General features: G+C 43.3%; 1 pseudogene; it reads left to right on the plus strand.

The window, feature by feature from the left end:
• The first annotated feature begins 7,247 nt into the window (after positions 1-7,247).
• LOC107401913 (glyceraldehyde-3-phosphate dehydrogenase pseudogene) lies at positions 7,248-8,238 on the plus strand (annotated as a pseudogene).
• The last annotated feature ends 11,944 nt before the right edge of the window (positions 8,239-20,182 follow it).

Below are 20,182 nucleotides of genomic sequence, written 5' to 3' on the forward strand. Positions count from 1 at the left end.
TCTTCTGATTTGGGACACAAGAATCTCTTAATCATTTTTTTTAAAGCAATATGTCTGGGTTTAGAGGGGGAGTGAGCCAATTCCACCTCTAAAGCCAGCTTGGTATATTTGGGAATTTGGGCGTAGCATCTCTTACTACTTCCTGCTGGAGGGGGGCGCTGTATCTTATGGGGACGCAAAGAAAATTTTAGGCCTATGGGGTAGTCCATGAGGCTGTATTATGGGAGCCAGTTGCCTTGAAGCCGTTCTGGATGTTGGATCATCTGGGCCATGGTGTCATCGGAGACCTTTCAGAGGGTCTTGGCTGGTGAAACCTGATGTATCTTAATCTGGAACAAATCCACAGCCTCTGGCTTTCTGTGGAAACAAAAGCAGAACCTCTTTTCCAAAGCAACATATCCTTAAATCCAAATTTTGAAGTCAAGGTACCTTTGAAATATACATTTTGGCATAACTCAACAGCTTTTGTAATCAAATGTTTTTGTTAAGTTACGAATATCAAAGACAACATAATCCAGATTTTATGTGTGATAGCCATCTTTATGTGGCTTATTACCTTCACTTTTTTTTTTAAAACACTTTATTTTTAGATACTATTTGTTTATATAATAGTATATATTTTTTTCTTTTAAGCCTATGTACATTTTTACATGCATTATAAACTATTTTATCTGAATCAGTCTTACTACAAACTTATTGCTTTAAACTGTAGCCTTTTAAGCCTGAAACGGCGCTGTGGCTGCTGGCTCCGCCCATTTCAGCTTCCCAACATGGCAGTGGTACGTTTTCCGCCAGCTCTGGGAGTCATCAAGTCTCAGAAATAGTGGGTCTAAGCTTTTATCAAAGCAGCGTGTAGCCCAGAAACCTCTTTTTTTTTTTTTTAAATAATAGTAAAGACTAAATCTACCACACAGCTTAATGTGCCGCTGGCAGACGCCTCATTTCTGCCATACTGCGGGTCAAACGCACACGCCAGGAACCCGCCAGTGTTCAAACATGCGTTTTGCGGCGTCTAGCTGGCTGTATGAGACAAGAAGCAGGAACCTGGTTTTGGCTCTGTTTAGAATTGGTTATTAAATATTCTCAGGTTTAAGGTGGAAACTCGAGCCACGAGTACACACGTACTGGGGGCACTGAGTAGACCAGTGGGTTCCAAAGCCAGAGCACATGAAATTAGGAGGGAAGAGTGATAGGAGGAATTAGAAGAGAGCGAAAGAGGGACTGGTTTGATCAAAGTGCATCATATGCACATATGAAATTTTCAAACAATGAAACAATTACTAAAAAAAAAAGTAAATAAAAATAAAATTTCTAGAAAAGAAATTTAAGCCTCTCAGTTTTTCTCTCTGTTGGTGCCTCAATTTCTCTCTCCTCTGTCTCTAATCATCCAGCAGTAACAGTGAGAAGCAGGGCACAGGAAAACTAAATGTGTTCTCATGAATATATTCTCCTTATGAATACATAGTTTTATGAATATATTCTTTATAAATGGTGTCTTCTTGCATATATCCCTAAATGTGAAGAGTTCATATAGATGCATTTCCCTTATGAATGATAATAACAATAAAAATTATATCTCAAATATAATCTCCCTGTTTGAGTATGTACCTTTATGAATATATTTTTGCCACAGTCCTCAGGACACGCTCTCTGCCTCCCAGTTTCCCCTGTTTTTTATCCCCCAGGCTATTAAACCTGACTAGAAAAAAAGCTGCCAAAAAGCCCTCAAAATACTATTAAGAAATCAAAATGAAAACCAAAACTAAATGATACAGATGACACATATTGGGTTTGGTGAATGAGTCTTACAATGAATTGGGCTACAAAATGAATCCACTCTCTGGGAATTGGCTTTTAACTAAGTGACATTTAGTAACCTTACCTATTGCCTTCCTAACCAGCTCATTTAAAATAGGATTTCCATTACCTATTTATGACCCCCAACACCAAAACTCTCTAACCAATGGACTTGCTTCTTCCACAGTTTTATCAAAACCAAAAATACATATATTTGCTCATTGCTGTCCACTGTTCCCATTTAGATTATCCACATGGGGACCAGGTCCCCTTGAGCTTTGTTCACCAGGTTTATTCGGCCCTATAACAATCTCCAAGAATGAGCAAATGCTCAATAAATATTTGTTCAATACATAGTCAAGAATGAATGAATGAATGAATGACCTTCTAGGTTCAAAAAGAAGAAAAACTGCATAGCAATCCCTACCTCAGTTCAGACTAACATCATTCCAAACTACGCGACCTTTCCACTGCAAAAATAAATAGAAGGTTAGCAAAAGAAAATTTAATAGGGTATAAAAGGAGGAAAGTTTCAAGAAATAAGCAACAGTAAACCAATTTTTAATCAGATCGAACCTGTTTAAGCACCTCAAATCAGAATGCACTGAAGAAAATTTTATCCCAGATGTTACAACATTGCCCGTTTCTACAGCACTACTTGAGAGCAGATGGCATTGAGTCAGGATTTTACAAAGACTTTAATGGCTCTCCTGTCGGCCCTTAGGCCATCATTTGCATAGGAAGCAGATATTGCTGGACTGTCAATGGTGGCTGCCTATTACCCACTTGGACATGACCTCATCTTCATGTCTCCATTTTCCATTCTTACCACGTACAGTCATAACCTTCTGGGAAAATCTGTGCACAAAACATAAAATCAAAGCAACACCAGATCACTCTAAGCACGGTGTTAATTATGATTTGACTGACAAGCATCCTCATTCAAAATTCATCTCTAATCAGTCTAACACATTTGAGTGAGTGTGACGTGGCTTCCCTTTCACCCATTTAATATCTCAAGTCAAAAGTTTATAGCAGTTGCATCAGAGCAATTATATGAAGGGAAGCCATTTTTAAAGATACATATAATTTTATTGTGGATCTGCACTGATTATGAATTAGGTTTGTAGGCTCATCTCACCGCTAGAGACACTTACAATCATTATGGGAGCGACAAGAGACATTTCACAATGAAAGAATAACTTCGTCCCCATTTGGAAACAAATCATGTAATTCTAACAAGCACGCGAGCACTTTATTCACACTCAGACAATTTACCTGGGGCCTGGAGAAGAAGAATAAGTTCTTCGTTTATCTGCCATTTCCAATCATTGAAACCTAAACAGCACATTTCCTCAGGAAACGCAGGAGACAAAGGGGCTATGGAGTGGTACATTCATTACTCATTCTGGGAGCAAGAGTTCTCCAGGCAGAGCAGAGATCTTAGAAGGTCCTGCTCTCTTCCTCTGCTCTCCAGACCTTCAGAATTCCCCAACCCTTCCAGGAACCAAGCCCCATCATTTCTGCAGCTTTCAAATATGTAATGGCCAAGCCAAGCCCTTAAGCATCAGCCTATTTCTTCCTTTGATTCTAGAAGTCTAATTTACCATGTGAGGGGAACAGATGAAATTACAAACATTTAAATAAAGCCATAGCATTGCTGTTCAGACAATTGCTGATGTTTAAGTTTGATTTGGTTTGGGGCTTATTTGTTTTTGAAACAGCATTTCTCTATATACCCTAGGTTGGCCTTAAACTCAGATCAATCCTCCTGCCTCATCCTCAAGCACTTTCTAATCCTAAATGCTGGGATTACAAACAAGAGCCACTATATTCAGTGAAATGCTATTTTAACAGTGTAGTTCAAAAATCCAATTAAAATAGAACTGGAGAGATGATGCCGTAGTTAAGAGTACTTGTGGCTCTTCCAGAAGACCCAGGTTCAATTCTCAGCAACCACAGAGTGACTCACAACATCTGGAACTGCAATTTGAGGGAATTCAATGCCTTCTTCTGGTCTCCGAAAGGCACCAGGCACACATATGGTACAGAGACATATATGCAGGCAAAACACCTACACACACAAAATAAAAATGAGTACATTTTTAAGAACATTAAAAGTTGGCTAAGTATGTTTTAGAGAATTGAAGAATAAAATATCTGTGTGTATTATTCATGCTAATTTCTCTTTCAATTGTGTAAGTATATGTATATAGGATCAAATATAGAGACATTATTAGCTAACACATATATAATGCTTAATATTTGCCAGGGACTGCCAAGTACTTTCACATGCATTAATGCATTCAGTCTCCATGATCATTCCATGAGGCCGAAGTACTTTTACACCAGTTTTATAGTTGGAAGAACTGACACACGAAAAGCTTGCTCAGTGTACCCAAGACTAGCCAGCTAGCAAACAGCAGAGAGAGGACTCACATGCAGGCAATCCAGGCTATACTCTATGCTCTTAATTGCTGAAGTATCCTGTTTCCTACATTCCTTACACTGGGTTTTATAGTTATGAAAAGTTTGGTGAATATAGATTTAAGGGGATTATATATAACATATATCCTATGTTAGTTCGAATTTCAAATATTCAAATAGTGGTCTCCACCAGATTGTCTGAGGTAATGTTTGACTCAAAACATGTAGTCCCAATGTCAAATATTCTAGTGTCACTAACAACACTACCCTTGCCTCCACCCATAAACTAGAGATTTCCAGCCTTGATCATCTGTCCCTGAAATGGTGTCACTTCTTACATGGGGTACTGTCAAACCCACAGTGCCAAAGTTAATAAAAAATATATGTGCTTATGTTCTGGAAAAGCCATTACACCATTAGCAATGAAATCTAAAGCTTTTGAGAAACTTAGTCTTTGGAGGGGGTGGAGTAGCTATAGAATGACATCACGAAATAGCCATTGCAGAGTTTATTTTCCTTATCCTGGTTTACAAAGAACTGTGCTAACTACAAGGAGATCACATAATTCAATGAAAACATCCTTAGCTTCCAGTCATGATGTCCGACGTTCACCATGCCATAGTTAGATAACCTGGGCAAATCATTTCTCAACAACAACTTATATTAGTTGGGATTTCTGAGTTCACATTCATGGTTTTTAGGTCCAGCAACCACTCTCTGAGGAAGGCACAGGGAAGGATCAGAGAGACAAATACCACACGATTCTGCTCTCTACTCGCCTCCCTTCCTTCCTGTCCATAGACTTTCCTCTCCCCAACAAAGAGAAGCAACCATTTGAATCAGAGCCCAGAGCAACCAATCATTGGTGAAAGGTGAGAACCATAACACTGCACTCTTTCACACTTCCTATTCCCTCCAAGCAAGCCCTCTGAAACTCCTCTTTCCTTAATTGGATTATCCTCCATCACACTGTGCATCCTCTCCACTCACTTCAGTTCCCTGTACAGCTCTGAGCTCCACCCCACCCCACCCCACCCCCACTTCTCTGGGCTGCATTGTTCCTAACAGATGAGTCTCCCTCCTCCTTCAGATGACTAAGCTAGAGACGCCTCATCCAAACATAAACAGAGACATAGGAGCCGATCCCTCAGTTGATGTCCTACCACACTGCCCCTGACCCTGATGGCTGAATGTGCAGGAATATAAGAGCACAACACCCTCCCCTCTGTTTAAACCAGTTCTGCAATGTCAATCATATCTGCCCTCCAGCTCCTTGCAAGACCAAGCCTGCTGCACGCACCTAGAACTACACCTTTGCCTGGCTTTTTCACCTTGCCTACTTTCTTCCTCCACAGCTGTGCGGGTTACCCTAAGGGCCTTTCCTTAATAAATCACTTGTAGCTGTCTCCTATCCCCCACATCTACCTCCAGAAGCCTGACCTAAACTCTCACCCCCACCACACCCTCTACTGCAGGCCTAAACCTTTTGAAAAGATCGGCCTCGTCAATTTTTCTCTCTATTATGTTTAGCACATTCCTCATATGCCGCTAGGTTGGGGCAGGGCCAGCTCCACACCTATGGTGGCCATCTGAAATTCAAAGATGGGAAGATAGGCACCTCGTGTGAGTCCTCTGGCCTCCGGTGGACTCTCAGCTTCTACCAGGGGCATTCTTTGTGGGAGTCAGTACTCACTGGTCAGCTATTGACACAGCGGGGCTTTGATAGCCATTTAGTTACCATTCTCAAAAGCTCCTTCTGCTAGAAAACTAAAAGGAAGGGTGGCAAATAGATACAGGTTTTTCTGGTTACCAGGCCCTATGACTATCATGGACACAACAAAGATCTATCTCACAGCTATACTACAGGCTTTCAGACAAAGTCATCCCATCCATATAGCTTAAAAGCCAGAAGAGATCTTTTGAGTTTTGTCTCCTGATACTTAGATAAAGGTTTTAGCCTTAGGTTACTGTAACATATATCTAGGAGGGATCAATTAATAAAGAGAAAGATTTATCTTGGAAGTTTCAATAATCATTTGGCCTGTTGCTTTGGGGCCTAGATAAAGCAACACATCATAGTGGGATATAGATGGAAGCCACAGCTAGGCATCCAGGAGACAAAGAAAGGGATAGGAAAGGGCTGTGTCCAAGATTTCCTTCAAGCGCATGCTCCTAGTAACACGATTTCCTCTAAGTAGGCCCCACCTCTTCGAGTTCTAACATCTTCCAATAGCATCGTGGTTTGAGGACCAAGCTCTTAACACATGGGTCCTTTGGCACATTTCAGATCTAAACTACAGCAGCAAACCAGGCATTTCCCCAAGGTCACATTGCTGACAGTAAATCTTCCCATGAAATCTCAGTCTGTTGACTTTGTGTGGGGGATGTTCACCAGCCTACAGGCAGAGAAGAGAAGTAGAGCGCTTACCACTGTTACTCCAAATCTGGCCTCAGAGAGTCTCTGGTTATCTCCAGACTTATTGGTGGCAATTGACTGCTTTGAACTTCTTGATCTCCCACCCCTGAGATAAACGGTATGAAGAATAAACTTATGTTTGCCTTGAGTCCGGAGGAAATCTAATCAATAAAGTGAATTCCTTAAGAAACTTTCTGTGTCATGCCACACTTACACCCAGACCTAGTCTCCTGTCTGCCACACCTGAAGCAATAGGTTCTTTTATTCTAATCTTAATCGTTGATATGAACTCATATTGCACACTCAACTATGACTGCAAAGACTCATTTATAATGTTACCAAAAGATAATGAAATATGTAAATGAATGTTCATAAGTACATGTATATATTAAGCATACTTTTATATTAATTTGTGTTATTTATATATGTCAATTTCAATATATATTGAATTATCTCATAAAGAATAATTTAGCCAGCAGTAAAGTTTAACTATAAGATTTATGCATATTCATATATTTAAGAAATAGATTACAGGCTCTCTGCTCCTCCCCAATTCCAGAGACAGATGCATCTTCTCATACAGTGGCAGCCTTGTCCCTGAGACATGATGGTAAAGATTGGAGTGAACAGATTTGGCCGTACTGGCCACCTGGTTACCAGGGCTTCCTTCATGTCTGGCAAAGTCGATGTATTTGCCATCAGTGGCCCCTTCATTGACCTCAACTGCATGGTCTACATGGTCCAGTATGACTCTACCCATATCAAGTTCAACGGCACAGTCAAGGCTGAGAATGGGAAGCTTGTCATCAGCAGGAAGGCCATCACCGTCTTCTAGGAGCAAGATCCCACCAACATCAAATGGGGTGATGCTGGTGCTGAGTATGCTGTAGAGTCTACTGGCATCTTCACCACCATAGAGAAGGCTGGGGCCCACTTGAAGGATGGGGCCAAAAGGGTCATCATCTCTGCCTCTTCTGCAGATGCCCCCATGTTTGTGACGGGTGTGAACCATGAGAAGTAAGACAACTCACTCAAGATTGTCAGCAATGCTTCCTGCACCACCAACTGCTTAGGCCCCCTGGCCAAGGTCATCCATGACAACTTTGGCATTGTGGAAGGACTCATGACCACAGTCCATGCTGTCACTGCCACCCAGAAGACTGTGGGTGGCCACTCTGGGAAGCTGAGGTGTTATAGCCATGGGGCTACCCAGAGCATCACCCCGACATCACTGGTGCTGCCAAGGTTGTACGCAAGGTCATCCCAGAGCTGAACAGGAAGTTCACGGGCATGTCCTTCTGTGTTCCTACCCCCAATGTGTCCATTATGGATCTGACATGCTGCCTGGAGAAAGCTGCCAAGTATGATGACATCAAGAAGGTGGTGAAACAGGCATTGAAGGGCCCAATAAAGGGCATCCTGGGCTATGATGAGGACCAGGTTGTCTCCTGTGACTTTAACAGTGATGCACACTCTTCTACCTTTGATTCTGGGACTGGTATTGGTCTCAATGACAACTTTTAAAGCTCATTTCCTGGTATGGCATTGAATATGGCTACAGCAACAGGGTGGTAGACTTCATGACCTCCAAGGAGTAAGACATCCTGGTCCACCCACCCCAGTGAGAACACAAGAGCAAGAGAAAGGTCTTCAGCTGTTGAGGAGTCCCTGTCCTAACTCAGCCCCCAACACTAAGCATCTCCCTCACAGCACCATCCCAGACCCCCAGAAGATATGGAGGGGTTCAGGAATCCCTACTCTCTTGAGTACCATCAATAAAGTTCATTGCATGTTCCCCCCCCCAAAAAAAAAAGAAAGAAAAGAAACTGATTGCATGCTAAATTTTTTGAGGACTCACTTCATAAATACACTTTCCATTTCATTTTGCATACCTACTTACCAGCTTGCCCCCTCTATCAGCAGGACAATTGTAATAGTTCAGTGAGAAATGTCCACTGTGGGCTTCTGTATTTGAACACTTGAACCCCACTGTGCACCACTGTCTGGGAAAGTGGTGGAACCTGTAAGCGGTAGAGTCTGAAGATGGCTCAAGGCAGGCTTCGCCATGCTTTCCCTGCCTATTGCCGCGTGTGCCTTCCCCACCATGACGGACTCCATCCTTCTGAGACCATAGGAAAAATAAACCTTTCTTGCCTAAGTTGCTTTTTCACCAGGGGATTTTATCCCTGCAATAGAAAAGAAACTACTGTGACAGTATAATCAAATGAAGGGAAAATCCAATTAGGAAAACCATTCATTATTTTTGCTTAAAACAAAAGAGCATCATTAGTGTTTTCCTTATCCACAAACTAAGGAGCCGACAGTGTTCCCTGAGAACATCAGTTTGGAAGGTGTGCACGGAAGCAGTCTTCACACAAGTAAACGGCAGCACAAGACTGTGTTGTGCATTCTCATGACAGACAACTGAACCCCAACTATCTAGTCATCCAAGTGTGGAAATCCTGACACTAAAAACCCCAGAAGTATTAGACTGGAATTCTATAGCTCAGACATAGTTCTTCTCTGTAGGCAACTAGTGAAATTTCTAAAGAGGAATTTATAAGAGCACATGAACAAGCCAGGTGAGTTATTACTTTTAAATGATTTTCACACTTTATTAGTATTTTCTGTAATGTACATCAAAGGAGAACTGAGTATCTAATGATACTCATGAAGGGTGGTTGGGGGAGGGTGGATCATGTGATCCCTCCCTTGATTTAGATGTCAGACAACAGGATACATGGAAAGCTGGGAAGGGGAGAAGCAGTCCAAAATCCAAGGTAAATGTAGCTAGAAAGTAACCTAGCCAGGCAAGACCAAGGACAATCCATTCAGTTAAGGTCCATAGGCCATGAGTGGCCCCTCAGAGCAAGCTCCCCAATTCACACTGTGGATAAACAGATGACTAAATCTTACCCCTTTTTTGCCATGAACAACACCATGAAGCAGGTATTAGGAAAAAGAGAGAAAAAAAGTGTGACTAAGGGGCCCTTGGGAGGGCAGGTGGGCATGGCCAGGTGCCTAGGAAAGATGATGATCTGTCTGTCCTGAACAAAAGACTCTCATCTGCACCAGCTGAGAAAGCCATTGCTCTCTACCAATGGCTGCCCTGGATCACTAACGAGTAGCCATCCCCAGTAAAGGCAGGGAGAGTAAGATCAGGGCAAAACCACAAGCTCAGTGAGATTACCACAAGACTACCATGGGTATTGTATGAATTACTTTCTATTGCTATCACCAAAATACCTGGCATAAACAAGAGACACAGTTCCACAGATTTCAGCCCACAGCCCTGGGCTGGCTTGATCCTGGACCTGTGGGTGAGGCACCAGTGGGCATGTGGAGGAGGCTGTCCTCCTCAGAGCAGACTGAGTGAGATCCCAGGTGAGGCCAGGACCACCAAGGACATGCTCACTATTTCCTCCAAATAGGCCCTGTCTCTAGTCTTTCATTACCTCTCACTTATGCTTTCACATTTTTAATCCATCAAGAAATTAACCCAGGGCTGGTGAGACGTCTCAGCAGCTCATTGCACTTGCTGCCAAGCTTGACGACCTGAGTTCAAGGCCCAGAACCTACATGGTGGAAGGAAAGAACTGTCTCCCAAAAGTTGTCTTTTGACCTCTACACACACACACACACACACACACACACACACACACACACACACACACACACAAATAAATGTTAAAAAGAAAAGAAATTAATTCACTGATGATGTTAAAGCACTCACTTTAACAAGCGGTCACTTGCCAAAAGCTCATCAGCTGGCAACCGTACACAGCACAAAGGAACCTAAGAGGGACATTTCATATTCAAACATAACAAACCATTTGACAGAGAGATGAAGTGAGGCTGAAAGGTAAATACCCTGAGCTCATTCCAAAGCTACCAAATAAAAGAACTAGTATTCAAGTCACCACCCTGCTAACACCAAGGCCTCAGGCCTTCTCCGCTCCCACCCTGTGTCCTCATGTAGCCTGTACCTAATCATACAATGGCTTTGCCCTGTTAGATCTCCTAGAGAACAATGAGGAGACTAAGTCATTCTCTCTGACTTAGGGTCCAAGGGTTGACTGAGAAGTCTGACCGTAAACCACCAAGCAAGACTTCAGGACCTCTAGGTCCAAGGATTCTAAGACAGCCCCAGACCAGCTTCCTAGACGATCATCAGTGGGATCTACCTTTGGGGGACTCAACAGACCTGATCTGGAGCTTCCAAGAGCTGAGGAAGGGCTTCTGGGCTTGCTGAGATTGGGATAGACTCTATTCGAAGGTACTCCATAGTACAGAAAATGATGAGTGTTTGGTTGGTTGATTGGTTTTTCAGGTTGTGTCTTGCGCTAGGAGGCACCATTTTACAAGAGACATTTCACTCCATTTTGAGGGAGGATTACTGAAGTCCCTAAATGGACCCACACACCACCATCTGTCACATAGCACCCATCTAGCACAGACTAACAAATGGCATTCCTGGGAGTAGAAAGAGAGCCACCCTATACATTTATTGGGATGACTTGAAACTATAAGTGCCCATGGGTATGTTAAAATCATATATCAGGGAACCCGGGCCCAAGAACTTGTCAGACATACCAGACTGAGGAAAGGGAATAACTCCCTCATCTGGACCCCATAAAGTAATGGACTGGATACCTAACACTACAATGGCATGGTCCTACACCACCCGTCAGCTCATACTTAGTGTATAGGTCAAGGACCAAGACACGGAGGACTCCCTGACTGTCCCTGAAGCTTCAGCTCAGCTTGGTCCCCCACTGTTGATGTAGCCTCCTTGACTGCTTACCCACCCACACGTTCACCATGGGCCTGGCCCGGAACCTGCTGTTTCCTGAACCTGATTCAGCCTTTTCCCTCACAGCTGAACTGTGCAGCTTCACTCTCAACCTCTGGCTCCAGCGGCCACAACTTCCTCCCAGCACTGGTCTTATCGTTGCAGACTCTCATTCAGCCCACTTCTGAAACCGCGGAAGCCTACTGCAGCATCTTAACTTAGAATGATTTTATAAACCGCATATACACACCTAGCTATGTGTGCACTAAGAGTTCATATCGGTGGTTAAGATTAGAATAAAAGAACCTGCCTCAGACAGATTACCAAGGTAGCCTGGATTATGTGACAAATGGTGGCCATTGAAACCACTGGACCTTGTGAATGTATTGCTATTCAATACATTGCAGGAAGACAAAAGTGTGTCTGTCTACGTTGCTGGCATATCACGCTCAAGGAAGGTTTACAAGCCACTTTTGAATTAGCAGGTCTAATAAGGTGCACCATGGATGCCAGTGTTTAATCTAAGTTTTGTGAAGCTAATCCTTCAGTTCTCCTTCCTGAGAACACATCCATGAAGCTGAGAAAAACTCAGGAAAAAAGTTCATTTTTCATGTGTACCTTACTCTGTGCAGGTCTTCAAACATCAGGGCGCTTGAGGAAGGAGGCAGTCAATAAGCTCACTAGCCACCAGGTAAAATCACGTCAAATGTAGTAAGCACCACCGAGGTAAGTGTTAAAGGTGGGAGGAGGAGAACGGGATGGGGAGATATCCATGGAGTGTCTAAGAAGGCTTCTCTGAGGAGGGGACATGATTATAGGCACAAATCATGACCTTTTTAAATCTAAGATTGGTCTTGAGGCTAAAATGAGCCTCCTCCTGCCTTCCTGAAGAATTCCTCCCCACCCCCACCAAAGAACCCTTAACCTGCAAACACAGTCTGCAGGTCCGTCTAACTGATTCAGCAGACAAGCTCTGTCATGTCCAGACTCGCTGTCGACAAAAGCTATTCTGTGACAGCAGGAACATGAGTATCACTCACATTGCTATCGCTGCACACATCCCTTACCCACTGCCCCTGAGAAGGGACAGAGAGACCAGGCAGGTGTGTGAGCCTCCTAGAGCAAAGTAAATAAAAGTGAGTTTAGGGAAATCTGAGGTAGGATGGGTGATGGGAAATTAGAAATTGCTTTCCGTGTGGCCCCGTGAATGAGAGTCGGATAACAGAGAATAATTCTACTTCAAAGAAGGGAGATTGGAAGAACATCTGAAGATGCAAAGAAGAAAACAGGACAGCTGAAAAGCGCCGAAGAACAGAAGGGTAGTGCAGCCAAGAATACCCAATTCACCAGTGGGTGGGGGGGAACCAACCACCCCATCCAAAGGGAAGCTGGATGGTCTGGACGAAAAGACTAGCAGCCATACCCACAGAACAGGCCCTCAGTTCCTCAAGCCTCTGACCCTGGTGGAGGCTTCAGTGGGACGGTGACTCCTGCAGTGTCAGGGCCACCAGGAGAGAGAAGGGTCATTTTGTCAAAGACCATGTGAGGGTTGTGGCTGGCCGCCACTTTGAGAGGGAATCTATTGACCCATCCTGGAACTGGGCTTAGAGGGGGACTGGTAACAGGGAACAAGCACAAATCAAAGGTCCTGACCTATCAGAGCCCCAGGGTGAGAGAAAGCCATGCACACCTGTGTGCAAGTACATGTGCATGGGGGAGAGTTGTGGGGGGGGGGGACAATAACAGTGTAGCTGAAGTCCTGCCTGGGCCCTGTAGTCCCGTGGCCTGCTTATAAAATAATCACACAGAGGCTAAATATTATTTATAACTGCTTGGCCATTAGCTCAGGCCTACCACTGACTAGCTCTTACACTTAAACTCAGCCCATTTCTGTAAATCTATATGTCACCACGTGTTCCATGGCTTTACCTGTGTGCCATTACATGCTGCTCCCTGGACGGCAGGCTGGCATCTGCTGACTCAGCCTTCCACTTCCCAGAATTCTCCTTGTCTGTTTATCCTGCCTATACTTCCTGTCTGGCTACTGGCCAATCAGCGTTTTATTTGTCAACCAATCAGAACAACACATTCACAGCCTACAGAACATCCCACAGCACAACAGCACACATGCAAGCAATAAAGTACGGCCTGGGCCGGGCATTGGTGGCGCACGCCTTTAATCCCAGCACTCGGGAGGCAGAGCCAGGCGGATCTCTGTGAGTTTGAGGCCAGCCTGGGCTACCAAGTGAGCTCCAGGAAAGGTGCAAAGCTACACAGAGAAACCCTGTCTCAAAAAAAAAAAAAAAAAAAAAGTACGGCCTGTAGGCTATTGAGTTAGTTAGGGTCACTGTGTTGAAACACCATGACCAAAACAACTTAGAAAGAAAGGGGTTTATTTGGCTTACACTTCTGCATTGTAGTCCATCACTGAAGGAAGTCAGAACAGGAACTGAAACAGGACAGGAACCTGGAGGCAGGAACTGATGCAGAGGCCATGGAGCGGTGCTGCTTACCAGCTCACTCCTCATGGCTTGCTCAGCCTGCTTTCTTATAGAACCGAGGACCACCAACCTAAGGATGGCACCACCCACAATGAGCTGGACCCTCCCCCATCAATCACAAATTAAGAAAATGCCTTACAGCTGGATCTAAGGGAGGCATTTTTTTCAACTGAAGTTCCCTCCTTTCAGCTAATTCTAGTTTGTGCCAAGTGGGCATAAAACTAACCAGCACTGCTCTATGGTATTCCTCCTAGGGGATCTGCCACACAATAGTGGTCCTTTATGACTGCAGAGAACTCAGTTGTCGCCCTCATGCCAGGCCTGCCACGTTTAAAAGGCAAGAGGTACACTGAACAGCCAAAGGCACCCTACTCATCTGACAACTGGGCTATCAATGTGGTCTCAGTCCTCTTACCTATTGCTGTATGTGGACTGGGCTCTAACAGTGCCCTCCTAGCTAAGACAAGATTCTGAAGGCAGCCCAGAACCCTACCTGAGCTCTAACAGAGCCTGCTTCCTCAGGGTGGACATTCTGTTCTGTGAGTGAAAGAATCCAGCCCCTGTGGCTGAGGCATTATTATGGGTGCACAGGAACCCTGGGGGAAGCTGTCTCAAGGGTTAAATGTGCTTCCTGATCAAGCAGGGTGCTCTAGCTCCCCTCCACTCCCTGCTCCTCCCACAGCAGAGAAGCTGTTCTTCTCAACTCCCCACCTGATCACCACTGGGGGAGCATGAAGGAGAGTTTGTTTCTGGTCCTTTCTTAGGAAAAAGTGTCATCTTAAAGATCAGGATGCAGACTCCCAAGTGGTGCCTGGTGTGGAGATGCTTGCTTTTCCATATTCCCAGCCTCTGAGGGCCCTTTCCTATTCCACAGTCACCCTACTCAGAGCATGTGGCTCAAAGGGTTCTGATCTAGCCTTCTTATGCTAAGGCTAAGATGGTGACCCAGCCTAGCCAATGAGAGGACCAATCCCCTTGACCCAGACATTGGGTCAGGGGTGACTATTTAACCCCGAGCCCCATCAGCAAGGAGACTCCAGGGGCTCTGGTTAGAGACGCCATAAAAGAGGCTTGCTGGCAGACAGATCTATAGAAACAGAAAGTAGATTAGTGTTTGCCTGGTGCTGAGGTGTTGGGGGAAACAAGAAATGCTGCTAATTGGTATGAAGTTTCCTTTGGGGTGATGAAAATGTTCTAATGTTGATTGCGGCGATGGTTGCACAAGGCTGTGAATATATTAAAACCACTTAATTGTGTGCTTTAAGTGGGTGAATTGGATGATATGCAAATTACATCTCAGTAAAGCATTTTTAAAACATGCTTGCTCTCTCCTTCTCTGAAAGAACAAGAGGAGAGGATCATGTAAACTTGGATCTGCCCACAGCTCCCTTCATCCTGTAAAGAGCCTAAGAATGAAGACAAGCAGGCCAGAGATACCAGCTACAAGGAGAACCACTCAACTACTGGATCCAGCTTTGCATAAAGCCACTCCCATCCTTACATTTCTCAGTTGCATAACCCTCTCCCCTCCCCTGCCCCCAAAAACCTTCTTTGTTTAAACCAGTCTAAGCTAAGTCTCTGCCTTACTCAGAATTCTGCTAGGAAGCATTCCAGAAACCTGTTCAAATTCATTTTGCCAGCAGCTGTGAATGAGGGTACCCACCTCTCTGAACCCTCGATGCCACCAAGATTTTACTTTACTCTTTAATTTGTTCCGAGATATTTCAAAAAATTGCAGATTTTAGATTTCTATGGCAGTTGAACATTAGTATTAACTCATCTTTGCCCTTCTGCAAATTGTCTATTTTTATATGAACTATTTATAGAATGATGTTAATAAGCCTTTTGTCTATGAATATTTTCCCAGTTTATCACTTGTCTCTTCATGTTGATCTTGATACACAGAAATACTTTATGCATAAAATTCATCAAGTATTTCTTTGTAGCTCTCCATCCCGAGATGAAACAAATCCTCAATTCTTTTCACATAGATGTCTGATACTTCATTCTGTGAATGGGGCCTCTTGATCCACCTGGTATTTTAGACTACAGTAAAGGCTTACATATATCTTTTTACCAGAAATACTTCAATGATTCTTCCCAGAATTCATTAAATATTTCTTTTCCAATCTTCCTAATGATGGCTTTATCAGATATTAGATTCATTAACATTTAGCATCTCCTTGACTATCTGTATTGAACTAAGCACCAGTCGTGAGCAATCATTCTGCTGAATTATCCTCTAGAACTCTGATCATCACCAATCTTGAATATCAACTGGGATTTAGGAAACTAAATCACCTAGGAAACTAACTTCTGGGTCTATCTGTGAGGGTATTTCCAAAGAGGTTCAACTGAATAGAGAAAACCCACCCCAGTGAAGATCTTAGAAGTCTCAACTGCATACTCCTGCCACACGGATCCACCAGCTGTCAAGATTTCACCTCATGGTGAACTGTGTACCCTCAAGCTGTGAGCCAAAAGTAAACCCTGCCTCCCTTGCTGTGGATATCTCTCTGTATAAATAAAATGCTGATTGGCCAGTAGCCAGGCAGGAAGTATAGGCAGGACAAGCCAAGAAGAGAATTCTGGGAAGTGGAAAGCTGAGGCAGAGAGACGCTGCCAGACACTGCCATGACAAGTGAGGTGTAAAGTACCGGTAAGCCACGAGCCACGTGGCAACTTATAGATTAATAGAAATGGGTTCATTTAAGATATAAGAAGAGTTAGCAAGAAGCCTGCCATGGCCATACAGTTTATAAGTAATATAAGTCTCTGTGTGTTTGCTTGGCTGGGTCTGAGTGGCTGTGGGACTGGTGGGTGAGAGAGATTTATCCTGACCGTGGGCCAGGCAGGACCAGGAAAACTCCAGCTACACTCCCTGAACTGGCTTCTTGTCAGGCATTTGGTCACAGCAAGAAAAAGAGCTAAAACAACTCTGCAATAAGATATTTAGTTGTTTATTGTGGTAAAATACACACCAAGGTGAGAACTATCACCAGTCAACTACTTTAAAGTATATGGCTCAGGAAGTAGCATCGAGTATATTTATACCATTGTCTGAGCATCCCAGCCATCCATCTCTAGCACTTCTTCAGCCTCCCAACTACAACTGCATCCAGTGAACACTAACTCTCATGCTCCCCACAGCTGCCAAACACCGCCCTTTCCCTCCGTAACTCTTCACGTGAGAGGAGTCCCACATCTGTAAGGATTCATTCCCCGTGTGTTTTGTTTTGTTGCCTGGTCATTTTGTTTCCTCCTGTCTTAAGTTTTTGTTCCCTGCTCCTGGCAGGATTGGACCTAGGACCTCCTACGTGCTACATGAGCACTCTGTCACTGAACTATATCCCCAGCCAACTTTTAAATTTTCTTTTTAAACAGTATCCATAAGCGGTCCAGACTGGCCTTGCACTTTCTCACTAGGCCAGACAGACCCTAAAACCTACAATTCTCCTGCTTCAGCTTCTATACTGTCTGGGGTTATAGGTGTGCCTCACTGCATCTGGCTTGAAGGCTAAAAGCTACTCCACTGCATGGATATACCGTATGTTGTTGATTCATTCCCTCTGTGCAATTAGTATATGTGCCCAGCAGCGTAGTGCTAAATTGAAGAATAATTCTATGCTTGATTATTTTTAAGTGGAAGGAAGAAAGTATCTGGTATGATGAAAGTGAGAATGTTTGTTTTGTATTGCAAGTTTAGAATAAAGGATGTAAGGAGTGGGGACACCCCATTTTTGAGGGGCTGGCACATCATTTTCAAGAGAGCTGCACCACCTGACACCCTCACCCACAGGGCCTACGTGTTCACCTCCTCTACACGCTTACCCACATTTGACTTCCGGGCTTTTCGTGTCGAGACTAATGACCGGGGGTAGTGTGAATGCACCTCCGTGGGTGACAGCACAAATGCTCTGCCATTCCGATTCTTGGTCAAGGATTTGCGAGGGAGGGGGCATTCTCTGTTTTTATACCACCACAATTTTTATTAAGTTCACAACATAACTTAGGCAGGTTCTGTTCATTTATTTTGAAAAGAATTAATAAAAGTCATGTCTTGAAGATATTTGCTACAAAACATGGAGTACTTTCTCGTTTTTTTCCTTAGGAAAGCTTTATGGTTTTTCTCATATTGGACAGGAGCCTTTCTGCCAAGATTATTCCCAGGTATTTCATATTTTTGTATAATTGTAAATGGAATAATCAGTCTCATTTTAGAAAACAATTTCAGAAGAAGTCCTATAATCAACAAAAACACTCAACTTGAAATACCTGCTATTTTAAGATCTGTGATAAAGGTCAATGGTGCCTGTCTTCCACGTGGAAATTTACTGCACTGGAGAACGAAAACATTGGTTGAAACTCCATTGGATTATCTCTTTTAAAAACCCAGGGCACTTAAATCACTCCCAAGGAGATAAGTGAAAGTGTGGGTAATTTAATGTTTAATCAATGTTTGTTATAGCTATCATTAATTTTGGGACAAAATTCATGATGCATAGGTTTTCTAATTTCCTACACATGCCTTACATTCGCCTCCCCTTGTGGACTTATATCAATTTTATTACTTTATTAATTTACCATCTAAATTATTGCTGAAGTCCAACTTGTATCTTTCATGTGTGATATATTTGTAGTTCTGTGATTTATTTATTGTATAGCTCTTCACTTTCAAAAAAAAGCATCTTGAATTTTAATATAACCCCTAGAAGGAAAGATGAAGTACTTTGTGACAGTATGTAGTTTAGCAAGTAGTTTTTGCTTGTTGCATAGAAAGGTTTCTATTGGTGATAGATAGATAGATAGATAGATAGATAGATAGATAGATAGATAGATAGATAGATAGAGATAGATAATTTCCCTTTCCAAGTGAAATAAACATCAGCTCTGTTCTAGGTGCTGAGTGAAGAGTAGGTATATAATAGTGTACCCTAAAGGATACATAGTTTATGACTGAATATGCCTAGAATTGGGAAATGTATGACCATGTCCCTGACCTCTTCCAAAAACGCCTTAAGAATATGAAAAACAACAAAGTGGCTAGTTAAAGTATTGTCCTCCCTGGTATTTTTCCTCTGAACAGAAGAGTTTGACAAAGAGTCTGCAAAACCATGGATGGTATCACTTGGGATTTGAGTACTCTGGAGGTGGAGGCAGGAGGATCAGGAGTTCAAGGCCAGATTCAGCTACAGTAATAGGTTTGAGGCCAGCTTGGGCTCTATGACACACTATCTCAAAGGCAGTAACCAGGGTTAGGGGATGGCTCATTGAGTAAAAGCATTTGATGCATGAGCATGAAGACCTGCATCTGGATCCAGCACTCACGGATAAAGCTGGTTGTGTTTCACATACCTGAAACCTCAGGGTCTGGGGTCAGAGGGAGGGAGACAAGAGATCTCTGGGACATACTGGCCTCCTGCACAGATAAAAATGGGGAGCTCCAGGTTCAGTGAGAGACCCTGACTCAGGGGAATACAGTGGGGAGTGCAAGAGATAAATATTCAATGTCCCTCCTATAGTCACTGCATGCACACACATGCATGCATGCACACGTGTGTGTGTGTGTGTGTGTGTGTGTGTGTGTGTGTGTGTGTGCACCTACACATCAATAAGAAGATAAAGGCAGGGAGGAAGCAGATGAGAATGAGGAGGAAGAAGGGAAGAGGTGGGTCTACAGCATTTGAGGTCCTGGTGGGGGTGTGCACTCCAACCCTATTTGCCCTCATCACCACTGTCACTTAAGAGACCATGAAAAACTCCTTGGATTGCAGCTCCTATGTTTTTAAGATTCATACTTTGGCCACAAAAGAATACCAGAGACTATTTTTGAAACATTGGAAACAGAGCCCATCTATGTACACAGTGAACCTCAGTCAGGTCATTATAAATCCCTGTTTCTCCCATCCAGTACTCCACTCACTTGCCACACCTTTGTTTAGTCACATAAGCAGGTCAGAAACAATAACATACATCCCTCAGATGTGATTTAAATATTAAGGTGGCTCACCAGTAAAACTATTCCTTGGGATTTGAAGGATAATTTCTAACTCAAGACAGCTCAGTTGAATAAACCAGGGAGGAAAATACCCAAAAAGTAAACACATCTGCTCAAGCTCCAACAAGTCCAGTGCAAAAAAAAAAAAAAAAAAAAAAAAAAAAAAAAAAAAAAAACTTATGTTTGCTAAATTACATTTCCATGTTCTGTTCTTACAGCCCAAATCCAATCAAAGGGTGGTATCATAAGAT

This window comes from Peromyscus maniculatus, chromosome 15 (assembly GCF_049852395.1).
Source record: "Peromyscus maniculatus bairdii isolate BWxNUB_F1_BW_parent chromosome 15, HU_Pman_BW_mat_3.1, whole genome shotgun sequence".
In the NCBI taxonomy this organism is placed as follows: Eukaryota; Metazoa; Chordata; class Mammalia; order Rodentia; family Cricetidae; genus Peromyscus; species Peromyscus maniculatus.